At 43.4% G+C, this 27,597-nt stretch overlaps 1 long non-coding RNA gene across 1 annotated transcript; it reads left to right on the top strand.

Moving 5' to 3' along the window:
* Positions 1–484: 484 nt before the first annotated feature.
* LOC122464274 lies at positions 485–26,445 on the top strand. The gene is made up of 4 exons (XR_006288221.1): positions 485–619; positions 22,939–23,017; positions 24,639–24,811; positions 26,304–26,445. It is a non-coding gene; the product is annotated as an uncharacterized LOC122464274 (long non-coding RNA).
* The last annotated feature ends 1,152 nt before the right edge of the window (positions 26,446–27,597 follow it).

Genomic DNA, 27,597 nt, shown 5'->3' on the forward strand with positions numbered 1-27,597 from the left:
TAGCAGATGTATTCACAAGTATTATCATTGCATTTTGTCAGGCAGCTCTACAATTCTGAAGCCTTAAAATTCCTTGTGTCCTGCCTTTTCCACCCCTCCTCCTCCCCCCTGCACTGGTTAGTCAGTGAATTCAGCCTGCAGAGTAGGAAATCTTCTGCAGGACAGGTAGAATTTCAAGACTTCAGCCCACCAAAGGCATATTCACCCAGCATTCAGTTCTTGTTGAAGTAACCTGTGTGTATATTAGTGGATTCATGGTGCGTAGATGCAGTGGTGGGCAAAAGCAATTAGATTTTAATTATTGAAGCACAATATCAAGAGAGAAGCAAATGGACAAAACTATTTCAAATATTCCACATTTGGAAATAACAACAAGAAGAAAATGCTTTCTGTTTGGATAACATGCCCTCAAAGAGTTCACCCCTTTCCTAAATACTAATTCTTTAGGAACTGTTTAAATTCACTGGTGAGGGGTCAGCTTCTTACAATAACCTTTCTCAGCATGTTTTTCTTTTTCTGGTAGCTGGCCCTTTAAATGTGGGAAAGACAAGCAGCTGCAGTCCTAAAGTGGTCATTTTAATCTGGCAGTTGCAGGCTTTGATTTTCTCTCTCCTGGCTGGTAAGTTTTCTTAGCTCTTGATATGTTTTCCCTTTCTCTTATACCTCACAGGGAAGTTTTAAGAGCCAAGGGAGAAAAGGCTAAGCAGAGTCACTCTAGCTTACTGCGGTGACAGAGACCACCTTCATGCTTATGGTGTTTGTTTGGAACTCTTGTCGCTTTCTGCCTTTTCTTTACAATCCAGACTTCTTGTTTTTGTTTATGAAGTGCCTGAGCACTGTAAAGATTGTTAGGTGCTTTCCAAAAACAGACTGAGACCCAGTCTCTGATCCAAAGAGTGTGCAGCCAAAACTGCCAAAGGCTCTGATCTTGCAGTAGGGTCCACTGTGGTATACCCCAGTTGAAATCGGTGGGCCTCTGCCACTTCAGAGTGCCTTGCAGGATGCGGTCTTTGGGGGGGGGGGGAAGGTAAAGTAAGCAGGGTGATGATGATGGACACACACCTTATTTCCATATTTCTTTATATTGTAGTAATCTCCAGAAGGATTCCTCCTCTTTGCTACAGTTAGCTGTTTATTTTCTGTGATAATTTCTTTTGTTTAAAATTCCTTTTGTTCTTTTTAAAAATGCTGTCTTAATTTAAATGTTTGTTTAACTATTTCCTTGATTTTTTTGGTTTGTCTGTATTTTATCCCTTTTCTACCTGTAACAGAAAAATAATACAACTAATGGGGAAAGGAAGGGAATGCACATTATTTTGTGTATCCCCCCTCATTAATTGTAACTGTATTTTTTTTTATAAATGACATTGAATATTTAACACTTTTTCCTGTAATAGAGAAGTATTTTCCCATTGAGAATTTCTTCTTGCTCTTAAACCCATCACAGTTCAGGACTGAATATCATCTTTCCTAGGCCTCAGGCCTGTGTAGTTTGGTGGGGAGAAAAGTCCATGTTTTGGGAAAGAGAAGAAACTTTTCTCTAGTGGCCTGATTTTGTTGTTGTTATTTGTTGGGTTTTTTTAAAAAGAGGCTCCTGTTTGAAGCTGTTCAGATGTTTGGAATTTTAGAAGTTAGATCTTGCAAAGCTAGATTAGAAGGCAGAATGCAGGTGAAATGGTCAAATGTGCAATTTACCCCTAGGAGTGTTTACCCACAGGGGTATCCATACCACATATGTGGATAAGAGAAAATAAAAAGAGAATGCACACACATAGGCACTTGCACACAGAGAACAGGAGCATAATGTAGGGAAGAATTCATTTTTCCTGTTGAAAAATGAGCAATTTTTTTTTTAAAGTACAGATGAATAGGCTAAATCGGAGAAACTAAAAGCTCTAATCCTGCAAACACGCGTATATGTGTAACTAAATATGTATAGACTCAATGAGTACTGAAACATTTGAGTTCACTGCATGAAATTACACATGAAATCAAATGTTTTCAGGACTGGGCCCTCCAGTCCTTCATTAAACATGTGATTTCTCCAGTCATAATTTGTAATACAATAAGGTATTGTAAAATAGCTATTTTAATTGCTCTTCTCCCTCCCCCCCATACCTATTTAAATATAACAATGTTTTTAAGGAGGAAAAACAGGGGAAAGCATTAGGAGTTCTGTGCACAGCTTGACTATGTGTGGGTGTGATATAGAAATTTTAATCTGTACTATTTTGTTGCTGCTTTGGGGGGAAGCAACAAAAAAAAGAGTCTGTAAGTACTTGTTGAAATAATGGCCCTGTCAATCCAGATGTTGGCCAGATGAGTAGTCTTTTTCTTGTTCTCCTTGCCAATATTTGATTTCTGTGCAAAAATTAAAACGCACCTAACGCCCTCCTACAGATTGGCAAGTATCCAGAGTATTAGGACATTTTAAGGTTCTTATATTTCAAATACAGGGCTCAAAATCTTTCGCTCTGTTTGTTTAAGAGATACTTCATGACAGCAAAGATACAGAGGACAACAAAGCCTAGGTTTAATCTTCTTAACACTGACTAATGGGTATAGCCGCACTGACTAGGAACTATGATACTGCACCCAGAAATATGTGTATGGGATTACATTTTACAGACCCATGAATCAAGTAAGCAATGTTTGTAGGATCGGGTGCTAAAGTCATCATTTAGACAGGTGACATTCTACCAATCTCATTTGCTAAATGTCTTTCAGTGACGTATGGCAAGTAGTCCCGTAAACTGGTCCTGGTAGCTTAGTTTTTCAGCCATCACCAGAGAAAACTTAATCTTAATGCAGTAACATAGACAATATTTATAATGAAGAATTCACAAGTTAAAAGGTAATGCTTATGTAGCTCTGAACCTCTTGGAGAATAAAGAAAATGAGTCCTGAAGGCACATGGATTTAAATATGTTCACACAATAGGTCTTTCCCCTCCATTTTGCAATTCCCTTTCTTATTAGAAGATAATTATTCTCCAGCAGTATGTTTTGTCAGATCTGGGGGGTGGGGTATGTGTGTCTAACTCAGCAGAGCATACAGCACCTACTATTATTCTGCCTGGGTTTTAGCTTCAGGTTTTGATGTGCCAAAAAGGAAAGAAAAAAAAGAAAACCCAACCAAAGGAAATAGTCTTTTCCTGTAAATATTTTGTGAGGTGAATAGCATTATTATATGTTTATAAGACTTAGGGGCTGACTCACATTTTACACCAGTGTGACTGAGTTGAAATCAGTGAAATTACAATGGTGTAAAACTGAACAAAGCAGTGGTGGCCTGTGGCCTCTGATTTGGGCTGCCTCTGTTTTTTGGTGTCCAACTTTACACTCTGGGACCTAATTTTCACAAAGGGCTGAGCACCCCCAACCACAATTGAAGTCAATGGGAGCTGTGGGTGCTCGGCACTTCTGAAAATCAGGTCTTAAGGTGTCTCAAGGTAGGCAGCCATAAATGAGGTGTTGCACATCAATGGCAACTTCTGAAAATGTTGGCATATGTCTATTAGTTAGTGATGGGCCCAAACCAAAAACCTGAATCTGAAACTTGCTGAAATTTGATAAAGTCTGGATCCACATTTCATCTCAGATCAGCTCATTGTACAAATAAGGATCTTGCTTTTTACTTTTAATTTAAGGGGATGCGAGCATATTCAGTGATACAACAATTAATAGCAGATTTTGTGGAATTTCTTTGTTGCAAAGCAAATTTGCCTTTATATTCCTTATCACTTTGTAGGTTTCTGTTAATTGTGGACATCGATTCAATTATATCTTCATATTTTGTTTTAAAATAATACATCATAATTGTGCACAGGGATGAATTTCACTCTTTTGTGTCTGCGTACCAAATTAATGATTCATATGTGAATGTGCAGGACCATAGGTGTATACCTATATCCCCTTGTGGTGTACCCACGTCTATAAGTGAAAATTGGTCTCCCTAAATAGCTTTGCCACAGAATAGCCCTCTGCCCTCAGAGTGCTGTGTGTAAAAGGGGTACTGATTTAACATCATCATACATTGTGTTATTTTAAGCAGACACTACGTTATAATTCAGCAGCGCAATAGAATTCTTCTAGCTGACAAATGCTCTGGTGTAAATCATTTAATTTACTAGCTAAAGCATGAGTCTACATATTATTGTACTGATCAGTCATTGCATACTAAAATCACTCATCCTTAATGTAATGATTTGGTATCCCTACAGAGAATTTGAGTCATCAGAAAGTCATTAGATACAGTAAAAAATGAAAATTACTATTACACAGCAGTAAACACTATTAACTGTTATTTAAAACAGCATTTAATTTAGCAATGCAACAGTTTACAATTTTCTGCAGTTTACTTAGTTCTGGAATAATTGTGACTTCAAAGTTAATGATACCAGTGCCAATAAAACAACAGAATTATGGGGGAAGAGGGGAAATAAGACTTTTAAAGTGGATCCACTATCATATATTACATTATTAGCCTTATTCTGAATTTTCAGTGGTAGGAAGTATAAACCAATTTTGACTAGAGATGAGCTGAACAAATCTAGGAAATTCTTTCAGCCACAGGGTTCCTCAGAGGCTGACCTAGTAAGGTGGACAATGTGTTATTCATGCTACTGTTGTTCGTGCTGTATACCAAGTTCGCAATGAAACATGAACCCACGTCAGATACAACTGGTTTGGGGTTTTCTTACTAACTTCAAACTCAGAATAGGCTTATTAAAAGGTTTGCTAAGATTAATTCATATTCCCTTGGAGAAGGGAGTTAATTCACACTCACTCATGCACACACAAGAAGATAAATTTATCAGAATGGTGCACATATTAAAACTGATCTTATTACTGTAAACCTTGTCCTCCCACAGCCCCATTTCTCCCTGTTGTTTGTTATCATAACTTGTTGCAGCTCTCAAATGAAAATATAATTGCTTTTTTTATTAGTTTTGTAAAGTACTGAGCACACTGTAAAAACAGGAAAGACTAACAAATAATGAATGTTTTGAGCAAGCCTATGGCCCGGTTTGAGCCAAGCTGTTCGTTTGTGTCAAAATTATGCAAAATTCACAGTGTTGCATGATTTCAGTGTGAAATCAGGTGGTTCCAACAGAACTGTGTTTTGAGTTTGTTCAAAAACGAAATTCAAAGTGGAACAGGTGGGAGTGAATCTTGTGGATAGAGACTGAAAACATGTCTCTGGAGCCCTATGTGAAATACAAGTTTTGTACAGCTCTAATATGTCCTTGTAGTACTCTCCACACAAATGACACATACGATGGAAGTATCTACTCCAGCAGCACTCGGTGGGGTGGGGGAGGGCATTTTATGACATCGTTTCTAGCAAGTATGGTCATATGGCATCAGGTGTGGCTTGACTGGACAACCTGTATTTTCCGCAAGCTTATCTCAGATTGTCCTGCCAACCACTGTGCAGTTTTACATGTCTGTATGTGTGTATCTATCTAGGTATGTGTTTGGCTCCACCTCTGTAGTATCTGAGCACTGCACACACATTAATTAGTTTAACTAATTAGTTAAAATAATCATTTGAAGTATTATCCCCAGTTTTTACAAATGGGTGAATTGCGGTACAGAAAGGCCTTGTTTACACAAGAAAATTCTTCAGTTTTAATTCGTTTTTAAACCTGTTTAGTTAAGGTGGGTCAAAAGTGTGGCTGCACTTATTTTGGTTTAGTTTAGGCTAATTCTTGTCCAACATAAGTTAAACTGACATAAGGCTGGCTTAAATAGAACTAAGAGTGCCTACACAGCCTTTTGCTCTGGTTTAATTAACTCTGTTTAAAATCGCACTTTCAGTTAAACCAGTAGAACTTTCTCAGTTAGACATGGCCTAAGATGATGATAGTACCTAGGTCTTATACTGTGCTTTTCCTTAGTAGATCTCATAGTACTTTACAATGTGATTTTGGAAGCATCACGCAGGAAGCTTGTGGCTGATCTTGGCACTTAAACCAGACCTCCTGAGATCCAGTCTAGTGCCTTAGTCACGAGACCATGTTTCCTCTTATGTTACTTTTAAATCACCCTGTGTTGTATCAAAGTTAGGGGTCAATTTTTTTCCTGCCAAGTATAATTTATGACGAGTTGGATAATAGTCCTAATTCCTATGTGCTGTAATTCATCTGAAATCCCCTGAGTGATGCCAGGGGTGAATTTACTGTAGTACTGTTCTGTGTATGTTTTTGGTGGGTTCCTTATGTGCATGCGCATAGGAAGTACTGATCTGATATGCAAAGGACCTGGCACATGTGCCCAGGCTGGATGGATGGATACAATAGAAATATGAGAATTCTCTCATTTTTGTAAGTAATATTAAATGACAAATTGGCTGGAGGGGCATTTTTAGTTGATATCATATGAAAGTCTGGTGATAGTTTTCGGTGAGCAATAATTACATTACATCTGTTGTGTACATAACAGGAAACTAATTCTTCTTATGAAGCGACAGTACATGGATACAGATTGTGAGTGTTGTACTGTTACATTTACTAACCACATAATTACATAGTTAGCCCCATTACAGTGGGTCTTGAAATGTTATGATACAGTGTATAATTACATCATTTACTTTTCAAGACACCCTGAAGATACAATATAAATAATGGGATCACAGAATCATAGAAATTAAAGATGAAAAAAAAATCCTATTAGATCATCAGCAACTCTATATGAAAAATTAGAGTGCTTTGCTGTACTGTATCTCGTCACTAGGAATTGCTCTTTGAAAGTCTTTATTCTAGCATTCTCTTCTCACATCTGTGCACAATATTCACTGACTGCCCTGGGTATAACTGAGAGTAGAACTTGAGAAGTTCTTAGCTTTATTGGCCCAATTTCTCTATTTGGCTATTTAAAATTTGTTTAATAATGAAACAATACTATGTTGTGTTTCTATTCTTCCAGCTACATATCTCAAACCATTTTAGGAACACTACTTAGCGGCACCACAGGGGTATTGTGAAGCAAAATTTCATAATCAGTTGTTTATTAGTGGATGGGCAAAAAATAAACATTCTTCTTCGTGGTAGAAGGGAGGATGAAGTTGCTTTTTACTCCACAATAACGTCTCCTGCAAGGAGTCCTTTTCACAGAGAATCTTTGCCAGCAGAACCCTGTATAGTCCCCCTTGAACTTAATTTAGTCCCTGGTCTTTTTCTCCAATTATTTATTTAACAAAGGTTAGCCAGCAATATTAATATCTGTTTTTAAAATAGCCATCTCCTGCCTTTCTCCCAAATGTGCAATGATATAAGGATGTCTGCAGAATATATGAGAGAGAGGAACATAAATAAATGAAAATAACTAACCCAGAAGTGGTCTGTCTCTCTTTGGTTTGGTCCCCTTTTCCGTTGTTTCCCTACAGTTTCTTTCCTATCAGGTCCAATGCATCCCATCCACATCATTCTCCATCTTCTCATTTCTGTTTACTGTTTTCTTCCTTTTCCTCCCTGACCTTCCTCTTCTTTCTTTGAAAAGCAGGATCTCCTTTTCTTTCATTCTTTGTCTCGTTCCTATTTGTGGCAGTAGCCAGTGCCAACAGAAAGTGTGCAGGCAAAGCTACCATCTGAAAGTATGTGCAGATCCAGTTTATAGCAGCAAGCAAAAATTAAAAAAAACCCTGTAATCAGCATTTTATAGCTTCATACTGTTTTAAGTAATGAATTCTCATCCCACACCTGTGAGATAGGGTAAATACTGTTACCCTGATTTATTTCACAGATAGGGAATCACAAATAATATAATATAATTTGCTACATGTAGTGCCTTGTAATATGTTTTCCATTCTTGCATTCTTACACTATTTTCTTTGTTAGAATGGTTCCAGTGTATCATTATCAACTTAGACATTTTGTATAAATTCTCTCCTTTCTGTGGTATGGATTTTAACAATGTATAGGTCAGTTGTGCCAGTAGAGAGACAGCCCTGAGTAAAGAGGCGATGTAGAGATATACCACCCCTGGAGGATCTCTGGAAGGGACTGTGCCTCAGGGAAGCACAGTTCCTTCTCAAAATATACAGCCAGAGGCTCACACTGTACCTCATTTGGGGGTGCAGTGGAGTCCCCTCTTTATAGTTGATCAGCTCCACTAGCTATGTTCCTGTATCCTCACCAGGACACCCTGGCTGCTTGGGAATGGTTAATGCTCTAAGGTCATGTTAGGAGAGCAGGAGCTGTGATTGCAACCATTCTTAATCAGCTATGGGTCAGATGCCCAGCTGGTGAAAATCAGTTTAGCTTCATTTACTTCACTGGAGCTGTGCTGAGCATTTGGCCTTGTATATTTTTCTTTGAACCAGCAGTGCAGCATTCCTTAGGTACGACAGAGGGGATGAGGTAACTAATTATGAAGCCGACTTAACTGCGCACACAGGTTTATACAGGTTTGCATCACGAACATTCCCCTTTAGTTGTATTTTTAAAGGAATTGCACATTCTGTAAAATGAAACAATCAAGTGAAAAGCTTCCATAGGAAAGGACACGGGTGATATGTGCTAATGAAATCTGTAGTGGCTGGTTGTGTCTCATACCGATGTTTTTGTTGTTCCTGCGGATGGTACAGCACAAGTGCTGACTTTTTAATTATTAATCAGAGTTGGACGTTAATAGAGTTGTGTCTGAAGCATGTCATGATATGCCAATAAAGAATACAGCAAATTTTGTGAGAGATAACAGTGTCAAGATTTGTATTTTGGTCTGGAGAGTTTAATTGGCTGATAGAAACCCTTAAAGAATTGGTGCACAATTAGCAATCGGGGGGAAAAAAATGGCCCTGTGCAAACCCAAAGGGCATAAAATATTTGGGAGGGCTATTTCTTTCTGTCCAAAAAGTTGGAAGAGAACAGGCACAAATCTCTCAACTGCTTTGTGAAGTTAGCAAAATACCAAACACTATAGTTACTAACAGTGAGTGAGTACAAACAAACACACACGACCAGTGGTAAGTAATACCACCCTTTTTAATGTTACTAATCCTTTTTTTTTCCCCCTCCCCACAAAAAGCTAGGACCAAATTGTGTGTGTAATAACAAACTAACTGGAATCAGTGGACAATAACTTCCTTTATGTGAGAAGCCGTAAATATGTTCACCAAATAAACAGTATTGGGAGACACGTGAAGGGGGAAAAAAGTGCCTTCTGATTTAGCTTGTGTTGTTAGCCATTGGTTTCTCTGACCCATGTCATTTCTTGGCTCCCATAACCTGAAGACTAGTCTTTTACCATGCTCCTGCACATGGATTACATTGTGTTTCATTCATTGGGAGATACATGCCTGCAGCAGGGCAGAATTAAGGCCCCTGTATAAATGGTCACATTAAACTAGTACATTCTGCCAAATCCTGCCCTTATTCACACTGGAGTACAGCTGGAAAAGGGCCATTTGACTTCAGTGGAGTTGCTTCAGATATCCAACTGTGAAATCAAGAACAAATTTGGCCCATTTGGTCCATTAAGATTAAAGTACACTGTAATTCTGATTTCAGGCTGTGCTTTTATTTAAACCACATCTACAAATGTAGCTAATAAATGTTAGAGGGAACTAATTTACATTCTAAAATCTATTAATCTAATCATACTCATTAGATAAGTCAACCAATAAAGAGGAAGTAAAGCAAACCGTGTGAAACAACAAAATGAGCTAACCAATCTAACTTAAATAATGACAGGCACTGCAATCTATAACAAAAAATCACATAAGTTAACACTTTAACAGCATTCACCATTTCATCCAATAAATATGTACAACGACACCGCTCTGTTAGGTTTTTCAGACTCAGTGCAATAAAAATGAAGACAAATAAAAACACAATTTTTTATGACTGAAATTCGTCCATGCACAGAGATGACATACAATTTCTCCCCCCTGCTTCAGCCCCATGGAGGGCTGTGCAGGAAGAGACTGGGGGTGAAATGTGCGTATGGAAGGAGTGTGGGTGGCACTGCTGTGGGGGAGGAGGGAGAGCTGCACCATTGGGGCTGGGCATGCGCTAATGACGTACATTAGAACTCCTGTATTGAGGGTGCTGGAACAGCTATTCTGGCGCATGCGGCTGGAAGAACAGCTGTGCCATAGCCTCGTCCCCTGCCTATGGACTGGACCTTGGCTTTTATCCTTCATCTCCCTTGCCATGTCATCCCCACAGAGCTCAGTTGTTCAGACTTTGTGCAGGGAACAGCAGGGATTTCACCCTAAGTGGAAGGACAGCCTACTATTTAAGGCAGGGGTTCTCAAACTTCATTGCACCACGACCCCCTTCTGACAACGAAAATTACTACACGACCCTAGGAGAGGGAGACTGAAGCCTGAGCCTGCTCAAGCCCCACTGCCTTGAGACGGCGGGGTGGGGGAACAAATCCAAAGGGCTCCAGTCCCAGGCACGGGGGGCCTGTAACCTGAACCCCACCACCCAGGGCTGAAGCCCTCAGACTTTGGCCTCAGCCCCAGGCTGTGGGGCTTGGGCTTCAGCTTCAGCCCCAGACGATGGGGCTCCAGCAAGTCTAATGCCAGCCCTGACGACCCCATTAAAATAGGGTCATGACCCACTTTGGGGTCCCGACCCACAGTTTGAGAAACTCTGATTTAAAACATAGGACTGGGAGTCAGGAGTTCTGTGCTTGGTCCCCTTTGGCTGATAAGCATACATTTGGTTGACAGCCTGGAAAATGTCAGCATTCTAAACATTTCTGAAGAACCAGCTAATATTTTTGGTGGTCTCAGTCCAGTTTATAGTGGACAGGTTGAAGGTATCCAAAACTGCCAAGTGACCAGAGCATTTAGCACTAATTGTCATCCTTGCTGACAGTCTCTGTGGAGAGACAAGGACTGAATGGGAATGGAGAATCTGACCTCTTGCTCCTAGAGGTCTAGTCCTCCTGCCTGTGGTGGTCTTCACATGAAAGCAAGGAGAGCTTGTATTGAACTGCTATTTCTATTTAAAGATTACAGAACTCCAACACCACAGAAGCCTGAGCCTGCTGTTTACTGTAGCTTGCTATCTGTCTCCCCCATTCACGGCTGTGGCCATCCAATATGGAGGTTGGTGACTCTTTGACCTCTACATTCACCCCTCAATTTCCTTAAACAGCAGTTGCTCCACACACCGGCTCAGGATAAGACATGTACTATGGTGTCTATGGTGTGGTTAAGCAGAGGACTCTATTCTCCAGAGTTGTCAGGCCCCTCAACGCTTTCTTGGAGCAGTGGGAGATGTGCAGGTCTCTGTCCCTTGTTTTGACTCCAGGACCTTCACCCAGTTTGTTCATTCTCTGTTCCCCTCAGTTAAATTCTGAGTTTGGTGGCCAATCCCTCACCTTAGTTACCTGAATGGTAATTTTGCTTAAAATAAAAGAGATGACAGACTAGCACACCTTAAAGGCTTGTTTGACACATCAACAGAAACTCTGAAAAAATACTCTTTTTAGAAGCAGTTCTAATTCTATTGATTTCTCCCCCTCCCCACACATTTTCCTCTTGTTTTTATTTCTTAGAGACTTTCTCATGAAAATAGAGTCTTTGCTTCTTAGGGCCTTATTTTTAAAATGCTTACAACCCAGCTTCTAAATTAGCATTTACTATCATAATAATTATAAAAATAACACTTCACACACACACACACACACACACACACACTTATATTTATTTATCATGGTTATTATTTAAATAACATCAGCATACTGCAGAGGAATTGTGCTGAATAGATAACAATCCTTGCCCAAAAGAGGTTACAGTCTCGGACATGAGCAGGTACAAATAAGAAACCATATACATATGTTATTCTGATTCATCCAAAGATGTGAAAGTACCTTGCAAACAGTAATTAATTAGATGATGAGGTATATAAGTATTGTATTGATTTAAAGGATGGGCAAGAGAGATTAGGTGACTTGTCCAAGATCATACACTTAGTCAGGGTAGACCTGGGTATAGAATGAAGAAGTCCTGAATCGAACTGGATAGGTGCCTTCCCTTTCATGACTATCACCCTGATTCTCAGGGTATGTCTACACTATGAAATTAGGTCAAATTTATTGAAGTCGATTTTTAGGAAGCGATTTTATACAGTCGATTGTGTGTCCCCACTAAGGGCATTAAGTCGGCAGAGTGCATCCATAGTACCATGGCTAGCGTCGACTTTCGTAGAGTTGCACTGTGGGTAGCTATCCCACAGTTCCTGTGGTTGCTGCTGCCCATTGGAATTCTGGGTTGAGCTCCCAATGCCTGATGGGTAAAAACATTGTCGCGGGTGGTTTTGGGTACATGTCATCGGTCGCCCCTCTCTCCGTGAAAGCAACATCAAACAATCGTTTCATGCCTTTTTTCCGGGCAGATGCCACACTGCTGTAAGCAGACAGTGCAGTAGGACTGCTAACCGTCGTCCTCATCCACTGCTTCCGCTGCAACTCTGCTCTCCTGCAGACGCCATACCGTGGCAAGCATGGAGCCCGCTCAGCTCACCGCTGCTGTTGTGAGCATTGTGAACACCTCACGCATTATCCTGCAATGTGCAGAACCTGCAAAAGCAGGCGAGGAGGCGACGACAGCGCAATCACTATAGTGATGAGGACGTGGACACAGACTTCTCTCAAAGCACGGGCCCTGGCAATTCGGACATCATGGTGGTAATGGGGCAGGTTCATGCCATGGAATGCCAATTCTGGGCCCAGGAAACAAGCACAGACTGGTGGGACCGCATAGTGTTGCAGGTCTGGGATGATTCCCAGTGGCTGCGAAACTTTCGCATGTGTTACAGGCCACTTTCATGGAACTTTGTGAGTTGCTTTCCCCTGCCCTGAAGAGCAGGAATACCAAGATGAGAGCAGCCCTCACAGTTGAGAAGCGAGTGGAGATAGCCCTCTGAAAGCTTGCAATGCCAGACAGCTACTGGTCAGTTGGGAATCAATTTGGAGTGGGTAAATCTACTGTGGGGGCTGCTGTGATCCAAATAGCCAACGCAATCACTAAGCTGCTGCTATCAAGGGTAGTTACTCTGGGAAATGTGCAGGTCAAAGTGGATGGCTTTGCTGCAATGGGGTTCCCGAAGTGTGGTGGCACAATAGACGGAACGCATATCCCTATCTTGGGACTGGACCACCTTGGCAGCCAGTACATAAACCGCAAGGGGTACTTTTTAATGGTGCTGCAAGCACTGGTGGATCACAAGGGACGTTTCACCAACATCAGCGTGGGATGGCTGGGAAAGGTACATGATGTTCACCTCTTCAGGAACTCTGGTCTGTTTGAACAGCTGCAGGAAGGGACTTACTTCCCAGACCAGAAAATAACCATTGGGGATTTTGAAATGCCTATAGTTATCCTTGGGGACCCAGCCTACCCCTTAATGCCATGGTTCATGAAGCTGTACACAGGCACCCTGGACAGTAGTAAGGAGCAGTTCAACTATAGGCTGAGCAAGTGCAGAATGGTGGTAGAACGTGCCTTTGGACATTTAAAAGCTCGCTGGCACAGTTTACTGACTAGGTTAGACCTCAGCACAACCAACATTCCCATTGTTATTGCTGCTTGCTGTGTGCTCCATAATATCTGTGAGAGTAAGGGGGAGACGTTTATGGCGGGGTGGAAGGTTGAGGCAAATCACCTGGTGGCCAATTACGTGCAGCCAGACACCAGGGCAATTAGAAGAGCATAGCTGGGCGCCATGTGCATCACAGAAGCTTTGAAAACCAGTTTCATGTCTGGCCAGACTACGGTGTGACAGTTCTGTTTGTTTCTCCTTGATGAAAACCTGCCCCCTTGGTTGACTGTACTTCCCTGTAAGCCAACCGACCGCCCCCCTTCGATCACCGCTTTCAGTGGCAATAAAGTCATAATTGTTTCAAAATCATGCATTCTTTATTAATTCATCACACAAATAGGGGGAAAACTCGCAAGGTTGGGTGCTGGAGGAGGGAAGGACAAGGCCACACTACAGTTCAAAATTTATTGAATGCCAGCCTGTTGCTTGGGCAATCCTCTGGGGTGGAGTGGCTGGGTGCCCATAGCCACCCCCCACCCCCCGTGTTCTTGGGCATCTGGGTGAGGAGGGCAGGCGGTTATATAGGGGCTGCAGAGGCGGTCTGTACTCCTGCTTCCTTTCCTGCAGCTCCACCAGGCACCTGAGCATGTCAGTTTGCTCCCCCCTTAGGCTCAGCATTGCATCCTGCCTCCTCTCAGCGTGCTCCTCCCTCCTCTCATCGCGTTCATTTAACGCTTTCCTGGACTCTGCCATTGTTTGCCTCCAGCATTCTGCTGAGGACTTTCAGTGTGGGACGACTGCATGAGCTCTGAGAACATGTCATTGTGAGTGTGTTTTTCTTCACCTTCTCATCTGTGCTAGCTTCTGGGATGGAGATGATAGGGGGAGCATAGAAACATTTTCAGCTGCGGGAGGAAAAAATGGGAGAGTTGTATTTAAAAAGATACATTTTAGAGAACAAAGGGAAGACTATTTCACACTGAATCAAGCAATTCACATTACATAGCACATGTGCTTTTGGTACAAGGTCACATTTTGCCTCTTATATTGAGTGCCTGCCGGTTTGGTGTGAGACATCACACACGCTCAGCTGGGCAACAGAATTCAGCTCGCAGGCAGCCATGGTAAGGCAAAGGGTTTCGGCTTCTTCAACCTTCATAACATGGGAACGGTTTCAAACAGCAGTGTCCTCCTTTCCCATACCAAGCAAAGCCTGTTGGGTTGGCTGTTTAAAAGGAGGGGCTGCAGTTTAGGGTGAATGTGCAGCACAATCCAAACTACACCCCCCATCCCCAATTCTCTGGGATGATCGCTTCACACCTCACCCCCCACCGTGTGGCTAATATCAGGGAAGATCCCTATCAGCCAAATGCAAACAGCTCGGCATGAAGGGGCCTCTCCAGACCGGGTGGCTAACAGCAGGGATGATGTCTTTTCAGCCAAAGGAAAACAGCCCAGCAGGAATGGGCACCTCTGAACGTCCCCTTAAACAAATTTCCCGTATTTCAACCAGGTGACCATGAATGATATCACTCTCCTGACGCTAACACAGAGAGATAAAGAACGGATGTTGCTTGAATGCCACTAAAGCCCAGGCCCATTCGCTGCAATGCTTTGTTCTGCAATCATACCAGACTACTTGCTACTGGCTTGGCGTGGTAAAGTGTCCTATCATGAAGGACGGAATAAGGCTGCCCTCCCCAGAAACCTTCTGCAAAGGCTTTTAGAGTACCTCCAAGAGAGCTTCATGGAGATGTCCCTGGAGGATTTCTGCTCCATCCCCAGACATGTTAAGACTTTCCCAGTAGTTATACTGGCTGTGAATGCATCCCAAGTCTTCAGGGCAAATTAATCATTAAACACGCTTGCTTTTAAACCCTGTATTATATTTACAAAGGTACACTCACCAGAGGTGCGTTATCGGCTTCATGGTCTGGAAGCCCGGGTTGGGAGGGTATTGGGTCCAGGGTGATGAACGGTTTCTGCCTGCCGGGGAGAAGGGATTCTCCGCTTGCCTGCTGTGCGCTATCCTCAACCTCCTCCTCCTTCTCATCTTCCTCATCCCTGTTGCAAGACTCCCCCCTTGCAGGTGTCCACAGACAGTGGTGGGGTAGTGGTAGGGGCCCCACCCTAGAATTGCATGTAGCTCATCATAGAAGTGGCATGTATGGGGCTCTGACCCAGAGCGACCGTTTGCATCCTTTGTTTTTTGGTAGGCTTGCCTCAGCTCCTTAACTTTCACGTGGCACTGCTGTGTGTCCCTGTTGTAGCCTCTGTCCATCATGCCCTTGGAAATTTTGGCAAATATACTGGCATTTCGTCTTTTGGGACAGAGTTCTGCTTGCATGGATTCTTCTCCCCATATGACGATCAGATCCAGTACCTCCCGTTCGGTCCATGCTGGAGCTCTTTTGCGATTCTGGGACTCCATGGTCACCTGTGCTGATCAGCTTGCCATGCTGGCCAAACAGGAAATGAAATTCAAAAGTTCCTGGGGCTTTTCCTGTCTACCTGGCCAGTGCATCTGAGTTGAGAGTGCTGTCCAGAGTGGCCACAATGGAGTGTTCTGGGATAGGTCCCAGAGGCCAATACCGTCGAATTGCAGCCACACTACCCCAAATTCGACCCAGTGAGGTCGATTTTAGCGCTAAACCCCTCGCTGGGGAGGAGTACAGAAATCGATTTTAAGAGCCCTTTAAGTCGACAAAACAGGCTTGGTCGTGTGGATGGGTGCAGGGTTAAATCGACCTAACGCTGCTGAATTCGACCTAAACTTGTAGTGTAGACCAGGGCTCAGTGTGCAAATGAATGGGCTTTTGGAAATGCAACAAGTTGCATTTGTAAAACTAAAAGATGTAAAGACTGCTTTTGTATTATTTTACCCATTAAGGCTGGACTCTTCTAGCTGCATGTACCCTATAAATCTCTTGAAGTCAGAATTCTCTGTTTTGATGTCATCTTGAACTGCTGAGGATATGATTATTGTATTATGTCTAGGACCCTACTGAATTCATGGTCCATGTTGGTCAATTTCACAGTCATAGGATTTTAAAAATAATAAATTTCATGATTTCAGCTATTTAAATCTGAAATTTCACAGTGTTGTAATTTTAGGGGTCCTGACCCAAAATGGAGTTGTGGGGGTGGCAGCAAGGTTATTGTAGGGAGGGTTGTGGTACTGCTACCCTTACTTCTGTGTTGCTTCTGGTGGCGGTGCTGCCTTCAGAGCTGGGCAGCTGGAGACCGGCGGCTGCTGGGAGCCCAGGTCTGAAGGCAGAGCCACCGCCAGCACCAGCGCAAAAGTAAGAGTGGCACTGTATGGTATTGCCACCCTGACTTCTGCGCTGCCTTCAGAGCTGGGTGCCTGGCCAACAGCCGCTGCTCTCCGGCTGCCCAGTTCTGAAGCGCAGAAGTAAGGATGGCAATACTTCAACACCCCTAAAATAACCTTGTGGACCCCACCCCCCAACAACTCCCTTTTGGGTCAGGACCCCCAGTTTGAGAAATGCTGGTCTCTCCCTGTGAAATCTGTATAGTATAGGGTAAAAGCACACAAAAGAGTAGATTTCATGGGGGAGACCAGATATCATGGTACGTGACGCGTTTTTCATGGCCGTGAATTTGGTAGGGCCCTAATTATGTCACAGAGGATTATGATTTCAGGTGTGGTGTAAGCAGCAGGCACAGGTGAATTCTTAAGGGACATATTTACTGTGATCATGAGAGAGAATAAAACAACTTTTTAGCTACTGACTTTGGTGTTTCACCCAATGGGCAAACATCACTACACAGTTTTTTCCCCCCAGTAGCTCTGCTTTTAAAATACATTACCAATAAAAAAGAATACTCTTACTTCTGTAATGCTTTCCATCCAAAATCTCCAAGAACTTTATGCATTAATTTATCCTGAGAACATATCTGTGAGGTATATGTGTTACCTAGATTTTACAGGTGAGGAACTGATGCACAGAAAGCATAAGGGCCTATTTGACAGCAGTTGCGGTCTTCAATGTAATATTTGCACAAACAAATAGCCTATTAGGGAAGTAACTGGTCACTTCTGTGTGAAAATACACAATTAGCATGTGCAAATTTGTACATATAAATAAGGTGCACTATTCTGCATAAACTCCTGATAATCAAGTGATTATAGGGTTAGAAAGGACCACAAGGATCATCTGGTCTAACCCTGCCAAGATGCAGGATTTCTTGTGTTGAAAGCAGTGGTGGGCAGTCTGCGGCCCGCAGGCTGCCCGCAACCCATCAGGGTAATCCGCTGGTGGGCCGCAAGACAGATTGTTTACATAGACCATCTGCAGGCACGGCTGCCCGCAGCTCCCAGTGGCTGCGGTTCACCATTCTGTATTTGTGCATTTGGCTTTTCTTCCATACGTGTAGCACCTGACATTTGTCTTTATTCCATTTCATTTTGTTGTCTATAGCCTGGTTCTCCAATTTATCAAGATCCCTCTTAAACTTAGCTCTGTCCTCGCAAGTGTTGGCAACCCCCTACCTTTGTGTCATCTGCAAATGTGATCAGGATGCTCTCTATTCCTACATCCAGGTCATTGATAAAGATGTGAAACAACACCGGACCCAGAACAGATCCCTGTGTCCCGCTTGAGTCTTCACTCCAATCTGACATAATTTCATTAATAGCTACTCTTCGTTTGGGGTTGTTTAAACAATTATATAGCCACCTAATGGTAGTTCCACCAAGCCCTCATTTCTCCAGCTTACTTATCAGAATGTTTTGTGGGACTGTGTCAAAAGCCTTCCTCAAATCCAGGTATACTGCCTATCCACCAAACCAGTTATCCTGTCAAAGAAGGAAATCAAGCTGGTTTGGCATGATTTGTTCTGCTACTGATCATCCCTCCACAGTACCAAATTTACCACGGCATCATGGTGCCGGGCCCACAGTCCAAAGAGGCCCCGGCCTGGCCCACTCTTCTCTGCTCCCTGCTCTCTCCTGTGGGGGCAGAAGCTCGATGCTGCCGGCGCCTGCTGCAGGAGGGCAGGCTCTGCTGGCAGCCAAGCTCCTCCCCCGCCTCTTCCCTCAGCATGTTGCGTTCCCTCCCCTCTCCCTCTCCCTGCCACTGATCAGCTGTTTGCTGGCAGGAAGAAGCAGGAAGAGCAGAGCCTCAGGATGCTTGCTGCTCGGGGGAGGAGGAGGAGAAGAAGCGGGGGTGGGATCTTGGGGAAGGGGCTGGAATCGGGGCTAGCCCCTCCAGCCCCTTGCTGTGAGCACCCCCATGACCTCAGCCCACACCCCCAGCCCCCTGCCCTGACCTCTGTACCCCCTCACACCTCTCCAGCCCCCTGCCCCGATTCCTGCCCCCTCACACCTCCCCAGCCCCCTGTCCTGACTCCTGCAACCCCCCACATCCCCATCCCCACCCCCACCCTGAGCACCAAACAGGAGCTCCTGCACCCCCCCCTTCCCACCTGCACCCCTCGCACCAAACAGGAGCTGCCCCAGGTAAGCGCTCCATACCCCAACCTCCTGCCCCAACCCTGAGCCCCCTCCCTCACCCTAGCTCCTGGCCAGACCCCTCACCCCAATGTTTTTTTTACATTTTTTAAATAAAGCACTCTATCCAAAGCGCTTTACAATAGTTAGCTAACGGTACAAACAATATTTGGAAAGATCATTAAGTGGTCCGTCGAGACCCTCCGCGATTTTCAAGTGGTCTGTGGAAAAATAAGTTAGACTACAAGAACAATCAAGGTACCTCACTTTATTTTCATTTACTTGCTACTACTTCTAGGGGGAGGATGAAGAAAAAAAGAATGAAAAACGGGGGCGGGGGAGGAGGTAAGAGAGAATGTTCTTTTTCTTGGCTAGGTCCCAAGGAGGGGCCCCAAAAATGAAGCTGAGCACAGGGCCGGAGGACCCCACTAACTCTGAATCCACCACTGGCTGTCACATCCCTTGGACTGGGGATACTGTGTTGACTGATTTCCCCCTCCCCCCATCTCCAACCTACCTGGGTAGCAGTACAGCAGACATGGCCCTGCCCACTAGATCCTCTCCACTCCCTAGCCCACCCACCACTTGCTTTCTGCCCCTCCCCCCCCCCGCTTAAAAATGATTGCTTCACCCCTGCCCCCTGGCTTTTCTGGCATCCCTGTTGCCAGGTATCCAGTTTTAGACTGGAAACTCCAGTAGAAAATGGGACCTGAGAGTCCTGTTAGCAGTGCTGACTGGAAACTAAAAGTCCGGTTATAGGAGTAACCACATTAGCCTCTGCTCCTCCCACTCCCAACACCCACCCCAGAGGGCTGGAAGAGAACCTGTCCTGCTGCTGCGGGAAGAGGGGCAGCTCAGTGCAGAGAGAGACGAAGAGAATGGGCTAGAAACAGGTAGGTACCCGCTCTATGTGGGCAGGGGGGCGGGGGCGGGGGGGAGATCCTGTTTACCCCCTCCCCAGCCATGCTGCGCTTGCAGTTTACCCATGGCCCCTCCCTTGCTCCAGAAACCAACCCTAGCTCCTGCCCCACTGTGCTTTTGCCCCCAGCCCCTTTTACAATCATTCCCCAGGGGGGCCCACAAATATGTTTGGCACCGGGCCCACAAAAAGTTAATCCTGCCCTGTCCCTCCATCCGCCAGGTATTCGCAAATTGAATGTTTTATACATTGCTCTAGTAGCGTCTCAGGTAGCAAGGACAGGCTGACTGGTCTATAGTCCCGAGCTCCTCCTTTTCCCCCTTTTAAAGGTGGGCATTATTTTCATCCTTCTTCAGTCTTCCAGGACCTCTCCTGTTATCCATGAGTTTGCAAATATTATTGTCTGTCAGTGGCTCTGAGATTTCTTCAGCTAATTCCTTCAGTACCCTCAAATAACATCCGGCCCTGCTGATTTGAATGGATTCAAATTGGTCAGAAGATCTTTGATGTGTAGGCATTGAGCAGCTCCGCCTTCCTACCCTCTTCTGTTACCAGCTCACCGTCTCCATTGAGAGGCAGACCCACACCATCTTTGATCTTTCTTTTTCGTCTGACACGTTTGAAGAACCCCTTGATTTGCCCCAGATCACATGGGAAGTCTAAGGTGGTCAGGGAGAAAACCTGGATCGTCTGGCTCCCACTCCTGTGCTCCACGAGACTACTTTTCTCCTCTGTCTTTTTTTTTCCCCTTTGGTTTTTTTAGCTGTTTACAATGCACTGCTGGGTGCACCATGTCTCATCTAGAAACGTTGCAACAGACTTGTTCCCACCAGCCCCCAGAGTTTCAGCCCTTTTTATTATAAAATGCTTTTCACATTAGTGTGCATGGAAACTCCCCTTTTCTTTTGTTTTAATCATTCACAGGTTGGAGTGATACCAAGTAATGTAACATGGTCTCGTCCTACTCATTATTTCATCATACCTCTGCCTTATCTAATTTTTTCTCCTTCGGAAAAAAGGGATGGGTGGCTGGAAACCTGGGTGTGCAAAATGAGTGGGTTTTCAGCCTTTTTCTAGCTGTGTTTTTCTTCCTTTCTGGGCCCCACAACACCATGGAAAGTCAGTAGAGGTTATTTGTGCCTTGTGGGAGGAGACTAGAACCTATGGACCCTAGATTGGGGAGTGGATCCAAATGGGCTGCAGGATCTCCTATTGTCCTGAAATCAATGGGAGTTGCTTGAATCCTACAATGAAGGAACAGGGCCCTGGACATTTAGGTCCTGTGCACAATTCTAGCATTCATCGCTGCTGTATAGTCTACTCCACACATTAATTATCTGTGCTGCTAACCTCCCTCAATGCCATCATGTCCGTTTGTACTTTAAGTTCCGGTTGTCTTGGACTTGTCACCTTCTTGGTTTCATCTCTTACATTTTACTGGTACCACACTCATGTCTCCATTTTACCTCCTTTTGGCTAAATAACATCCATACCTGACTAATCCAAAGAGCTATAAGCTCAGAGACCCTATACCATCCACATTAGCCCTTTCAGAACCTTTAAAAAACCTTCAATATCATTGCTGTAATACCGCGCTGAGGATAGTAGGTGATACTCAAGGAGCCCAGCAGTTCCCTTGTGCGTGGCTTGGAAATGGACACCACAGGCAACAGCAGTCAAATTCTGATATCGATGCTTGACTGCTGTTACTTTCACTGAAGATTCCTGGTCATTTGTCCAGATTCAGTTTGGGAGATTTGTCCCGGCCGGTGAGCTCTGATGTTTTTTTCTAATAAACACTTTTCTCCTTGCTGTGTGCTTTTTAAATTCATGGTTAACTGTTGAGTACCCTGAGAGCCAACACTTCAGTTTAGATTCTATACTCCAGCAAGATGCCTGCTTGGATCTGTGACTTTCTGATTTCCCGTGCATCAGACCACAGATCTTAATCTATACCCCTTACAGCTCCATTGTATGCCCCATCAGCAGCTGTATGTGTCATGGCTGCCTTGCAGTTTTTGTAACTTCTCCCTAGTGGCCGCTGCCTGGTCCACTAACCTTCCCTCCCCACTCTGCAAGTTATTCTTTTTGGTGGTGCTCTTATTTTGTGACAGCTCTTTGCCCCAATCTGTGGCCTCAAATGGTCACAGAGCACTTTGCTAGATTTCTCCGCTGGACTCGGTTCCAGGGGGATGATGTGATGCACTTTGCATGGCGTCCTTTGCATGCACTCATAAGAGAATCCGCCCCCCCACCCCACTAACACACAATTTTCTGTTCAGGGTTAGAATCCCAGCAGGTGTGGTTTTGCTAGTCCTTAATACAGCACAATTATCAGTCCTTGGGTTGGAGGGAATTGGGAGTGGAGCGACTGAGACATTCAGCCTCTCTCTCATTCATACACACCATGGCTGTGCTGCCAATGCTTTAACAAGGGACTCTCATGGAACATTTTCCCCTTTGCCTGTGATAAACTTTAGTGTACAAGAAGTACAGATAATTGCAGAGAGGAGGGCTCAGCACTGGGGAGTCTATACGTGTTTTATTTAAGTGCTGACTGTGCACTATACAGCATTTTCTTCCTGAAACATATACTGTGTGTATTTATAGTATAGCACAGTGTTGTCCGTGTGATATTTCAAAGGTGACGTCAGCTGAGATGAAGATCTGGGGCAAGGGTTTCAGGTGTATTCTCCCCTGGAAATTATTATTACTTTTTAAAATCCTGACACGTCTTATTACAGTGCGTGCCAAGTACAACACAATTGCTCTTCTGAAGAACATTTATGAGCCTCGGGGGTAAGTCATGTCTGGCAGGGATGATTTAGCAATACACATTGAGGCCATGAGTTCCATCAGAAGCAGGGAAATCACCCAAATCTCCCATAAATGTGGCAGCAGAATTTTAACAAGGTCCTGAGAGCCTCCTGCAGCGCATCACTGATACAGACACAGGCAAAACTATGGTGCGAGCATACAGTAGCTCTCTGTAGCCCAGATCATACTGGGGACTAGCAAATATAAAATCCAACATCTGTGTTCCAGATCTGAGCAGCCTTTGGACTCGTCATTGCCGATCCATCTGTGGAAGGCATCACACAACAGTCACTTAAATCAGAGTGAGGTAAGAGAGAGCGTGGTTGGGCCATGTTGATGTTGAGACTAGAACTGTGTTTGAAAACTATGATAAAACACAAGCTCAAACACAACACTTACTAAACTGGATTTAAACACAGTTTCATGTGCAGCGCATGGTGCCAAAATACATGAGAAACTGTATTAAAAATATAATTCAACAGGCACTGGTTCAAACACGGTTACCATCTCAGAGCAGATCAGGCCCAAGAAATTTCCCAAGAGACCGAGCGATCGATAGTTACTCTGTTCCTTTTGCTTGCTCCCTGCAGCCCTCCTCCATGGTAATTATGTAGAATTCTACTTATAATACAATACTTGTGCCAGCACAATCTTAGTTCAGATAATTATTTGGGTGGCAAATATTAGAAGTGAATTTCTGGAGGTCAGTAGCAAGCTAGAGAGTTCCCCGTGTGTGGGGAGTAATATTTTAGTAGTCATGGTTCACGGCAGACAGTAGTTATTTTGATTCAGACCTAATAATAACTACACCACTTAGCGTTTTCCATTTTCAAAGTGCATTGCAAAAGTTAACTAACTAATCTTGCCAGTTCTCCTGGCAGATAGCTAAATGTTGTTGTCCCCATAGTATGGTGGGGAAAGCCAGAGTGGTTAAGGGCTATATTTTCACAAGTGGCCTCTGGTTTTTGGGTGCCCAACTTCAGAGCCTGATTTTCCTTGGTGTATTGAGCACTCAAAACCTCCATTGACTTCAGTCAGAGTTATGGATACAAAGCACCTCTGAAAACATGGCTTTACGTGTTTAAAGTTGGATACCCAAGAATTGAGGCACCAAAAAGTAGGGACCATTTTAGAAAATTTGGGCCTAAGTGACTCACCCTAGACCACTCTAGACAAACCCAGGATTAGAGCTCTGACATTACTCAGTCTCATGTTGCTATTGTTATTATTAATCATTTGTATTACTGTAGTACCTAGGCACTCCAGTCATGCACTAGGACCCCTTTGTGCTAGGTGTTGTACAAACACAGACTCACGCTGAGTTCACTAGATTCTCTCCTATTCTGGCTTTTATATCAACCCCTTTGCCATGGTTTCTGAGTACCCAGATCTCTATGCAGTTCTGATATGTAGTTTACAGTAAGCAGTGGTTTCCAATAAGCATATATTTATAATACGTGTGTCACATTTGGTCACAGAAACATTATTCACATTATAATTTTACAGAAGATGTTAATGTTTGTCTTTTGAAGAGGACCCAAATGAAGTTGTATTTGTTAGTTACACTATGCAATGAAACAGTGTTCACACAAAACCAACATGGCAGCTGGTGCTGGGGTTTCATGGGCACCTAGCAGCCAAAATGCCAAAAAGACAAGAAAAAAATCTATTTAAGCAATTTTTTCCTCTCTATAGGAACTTAGTCTGTCAGCAGCATAAACACTTGCAATCATGCACTTCCTACGATGCATGTGCTATCGAAAAGGGAGGTGTTAATTGCTGTGCTAATTACAACATGATTGCTTTGCACTTGTTTTGCACTTGCAGGTGATTAAATTTTTAACGAAGCATATTACTTGGCACTGTTAGCACAGTTAACACATTTCTCTCTCTCTCTCTCTCTCTTTTTTTTTATGCCTTGGGAGAAGTCCCGCGCCGCCGACCCTTCGCTGGCTGTGATGTGCTGTTGTGTTTGGAACAAGTCTCTGTTTAGTCTGTCAGTAGCAGTACCCCAGCTTCCGGCTTGGGAAAGAGCAGCAGCCTATTATAATCATACTCAGCATGACGGCACTGGCCAGATGCGAACGCAGAACCCACAGAGGTATTAGCTAAAAATTAGGCAATGCTGTTGATGCCAGTCTCCCAGATTTCATTTAAAAACTATGCCAACTCAAACCAGTCAGGCAGCAGCATCAGAAGATTTTTGAAGGAAGGTAGAGAAATGACAGCAAGTTCCATGTGATTTATTTCTGCTTTACAGCATGCATTCCCAGCTGAACCAGAGTACAGAACACATGCATCTGTTACATGGGCAGGCTTGTATCTCTCTGATAAGGCTGTATGCACATAGTGCAGGGTGGCTGCGCATACTAAAGCTAGGTGAACTAGTCACTATAATTTATTTGACAAATTTAGGCTTCTTTGTTTGTGAGTTCTCTACAAATAGATTCTGATTTTTACAAATGTGTTTATTAGTCACAATGGTTGGCTGCATTGCTTACTGTGGACATAGTTAGACCTGTGGCTTCATGAATTATTCAGCTGTGTCAACTATGTCTCTAGCTATTTGTGTGACGGACTGGATCCAAAGACAACAGGAATCTAACCATTGACTTCATGTGGTTTTGGATCAGGCCCTATTGGTGGAGAACTGGTCATGTGCATCATAGAAGTAATGCATAGGACCAGAGATGAGCCACCAAAATGATTAGGGGCACGGTGAGATTTCCTGGTGAGGAGAGGCTGGAAAAATTGGGAATGTTTTTTTTAGAGAAGACATAAATAAAAGAAGGGGACATACGAGAGAGATGCAAAATAACGAATGGAATAGAGAAATTGCTCCCTCATAATTAATGAACAAGGACCATCCAATGAGGAAAGGCAACACATTTAAAATGATGTAAGGAAATGCTTTTTTACACAACATGTAATTTGGGGACTCATTGCCACAAAATATCATGGTGTCCAAGAGCTTAACGGGATTCAAAATGGATTAGGTATTTGTATGGATAATGAAAACTGCATTAGCCCAGATAAAAAATATAAGGGATACAAACTCTCATGCTTCCTAGCATAAACCAATAGCAAACTCTGATGGGAATCAGAAAGAAACTTCTCTATGAGTAGATTATTCCATAATTGTCCCTAATGGGATTTCTTGCACCTTCCACTGAAGCAGTTGGTATTGGTATTGTCAGAGATGGGCTACAGAACCAGATGGACCTCAAGTCTGATCCAATCTGGCAGTTCCTGTGTTCCCATATGGTGGTGTTTCTGCTTCCTGATTGGGTGACTGATAGTTTTATAAGTGGGATGAGGGAATTCAGAGATTACAAGAAGGTTGTGAAAATATTTCTGGCATAAATCTTTGTGCTCATCTACACACGTGAGTATTTATTGGGCTTTCACTTTATGTGAACATAGGAAAAAAATGACTTACTAGAATGTTTGCATAAAATGAATAAAACAAAAGGGGTTGGAAATACCTTCAAAATGAATTAGTGGATTTTATCTGACAAATGTTTGTGAATGCTTTTTGGTAGCTCTTGCTCAGCTGTAACACTCACTCACTCACTCTCTCTGCCTCTCTGCAGGATCTGGGATAATACGTTTGGTCCTTGGAGAACTGGAATATAAGACTGGGTGGTGGCACCTACACTGGCAGAAAGCAACGTGCCCTGTAGCTGATTTGTCTATTAGTATTAGACGTTAAAATAAAATCTAAGATTACAAATTGCTGTGAGGTGGTAGTGTTACCATACTGTCATGGCTTGGCAATTTCAGCCTAAAAGCTCATGGACACTGATCCCTAGATATTGAATAGATGATGTAAATAGATTTTTCTATAGGCAATTACATTAAGATTTCAGACTTAAGTACCTAAGCATCACACTTTTTTTATGCTGAGTAATTGTTCACATGTGGTGAAGGCCATTAACATAATCATAGGGCGAACAGGCCTATGAGGAATAAAAATGACAACAGAAATATGTTTTCTGCAAAGCTGAAGACTTGGTAGTAACAATTCAGGACACGGACAAGGATCTCTTTAATGTTTCATGAATTCTGTTGGCCCACAAATAGCAGCGCTTAAACTTCCCCCCCACCGTTTTGTCCATACGGTATTACAAGTGGATCCCTCATGAATGGATAAATGACAGAGACAAACAGCCACTAAAGAGATGAAAAATCTACTTGTTCCGGGCCTACTCTGGGGAGATGCTGGACTCCTCCTGCCAGGGGGTGAGCATACCCAAGTTGTACTGAAATCAGTGGGCAAAATTCTGAATGGTGCCAAACTCCTGCAGCTCCCAATGAGGTCAGTGGGAGTTGCACTTGCTCAGTACCTCTCAGGATTTGGCCCACTGTGAGCTGAGGGTGCTCAGCCCCTCCTAGCTACAGGCCCAGTATGTCGAAGCAGGATGAAGGGTTGGACTGTTCTAGTGGGTAAGATTGCCAGATGCTGAGTGTTATGGACTCTAGCTAAATGAACAGTGGGTGTTTAATCTCGGTATCTATTTTTGTTTGACTGGAAAGGCATATGTGCACAGCCTTTTACTACATTCAATTAATGCCATTTTTAACTGGCAGGTTTCATGATCTGTAATTTCATTAAGAGCCGTATCTATTGAAGGACCACTGACCTTTTAATTTTTGCTTAATGGATTCTGTTATATCAGTTACAAATCTTGCCATCTCCCCCCACCAAACTTCATATTCTAGGCCATTATTCACTAGCTGGCTGGCCCCCAGTGTGCTTTCACTGTAGATGTTATAACAGAAAGGAGATGAACAGGCAGCTCTCACTCCCAATAAATTAATGTACTGCAGCCTAATCCGTATTCCAAATGATGAAGTTAACAACAGTTTGCAAGCCTGTCACATAAT

This window comes from Chelonia mydas, chromosome 2, assembly GCF_015237465.2.
Source record: "Chelonia mydas isolate rCheMyd1 chromosome 2, rCheMyd1.pri.v2, whole genome shotgun sequence".
NCBI classification, from domain to species: Eukaryota; Metazoa; Chordata; order Testudines; family Cheloniidae; genus Chelonia; species Chelonia mydas.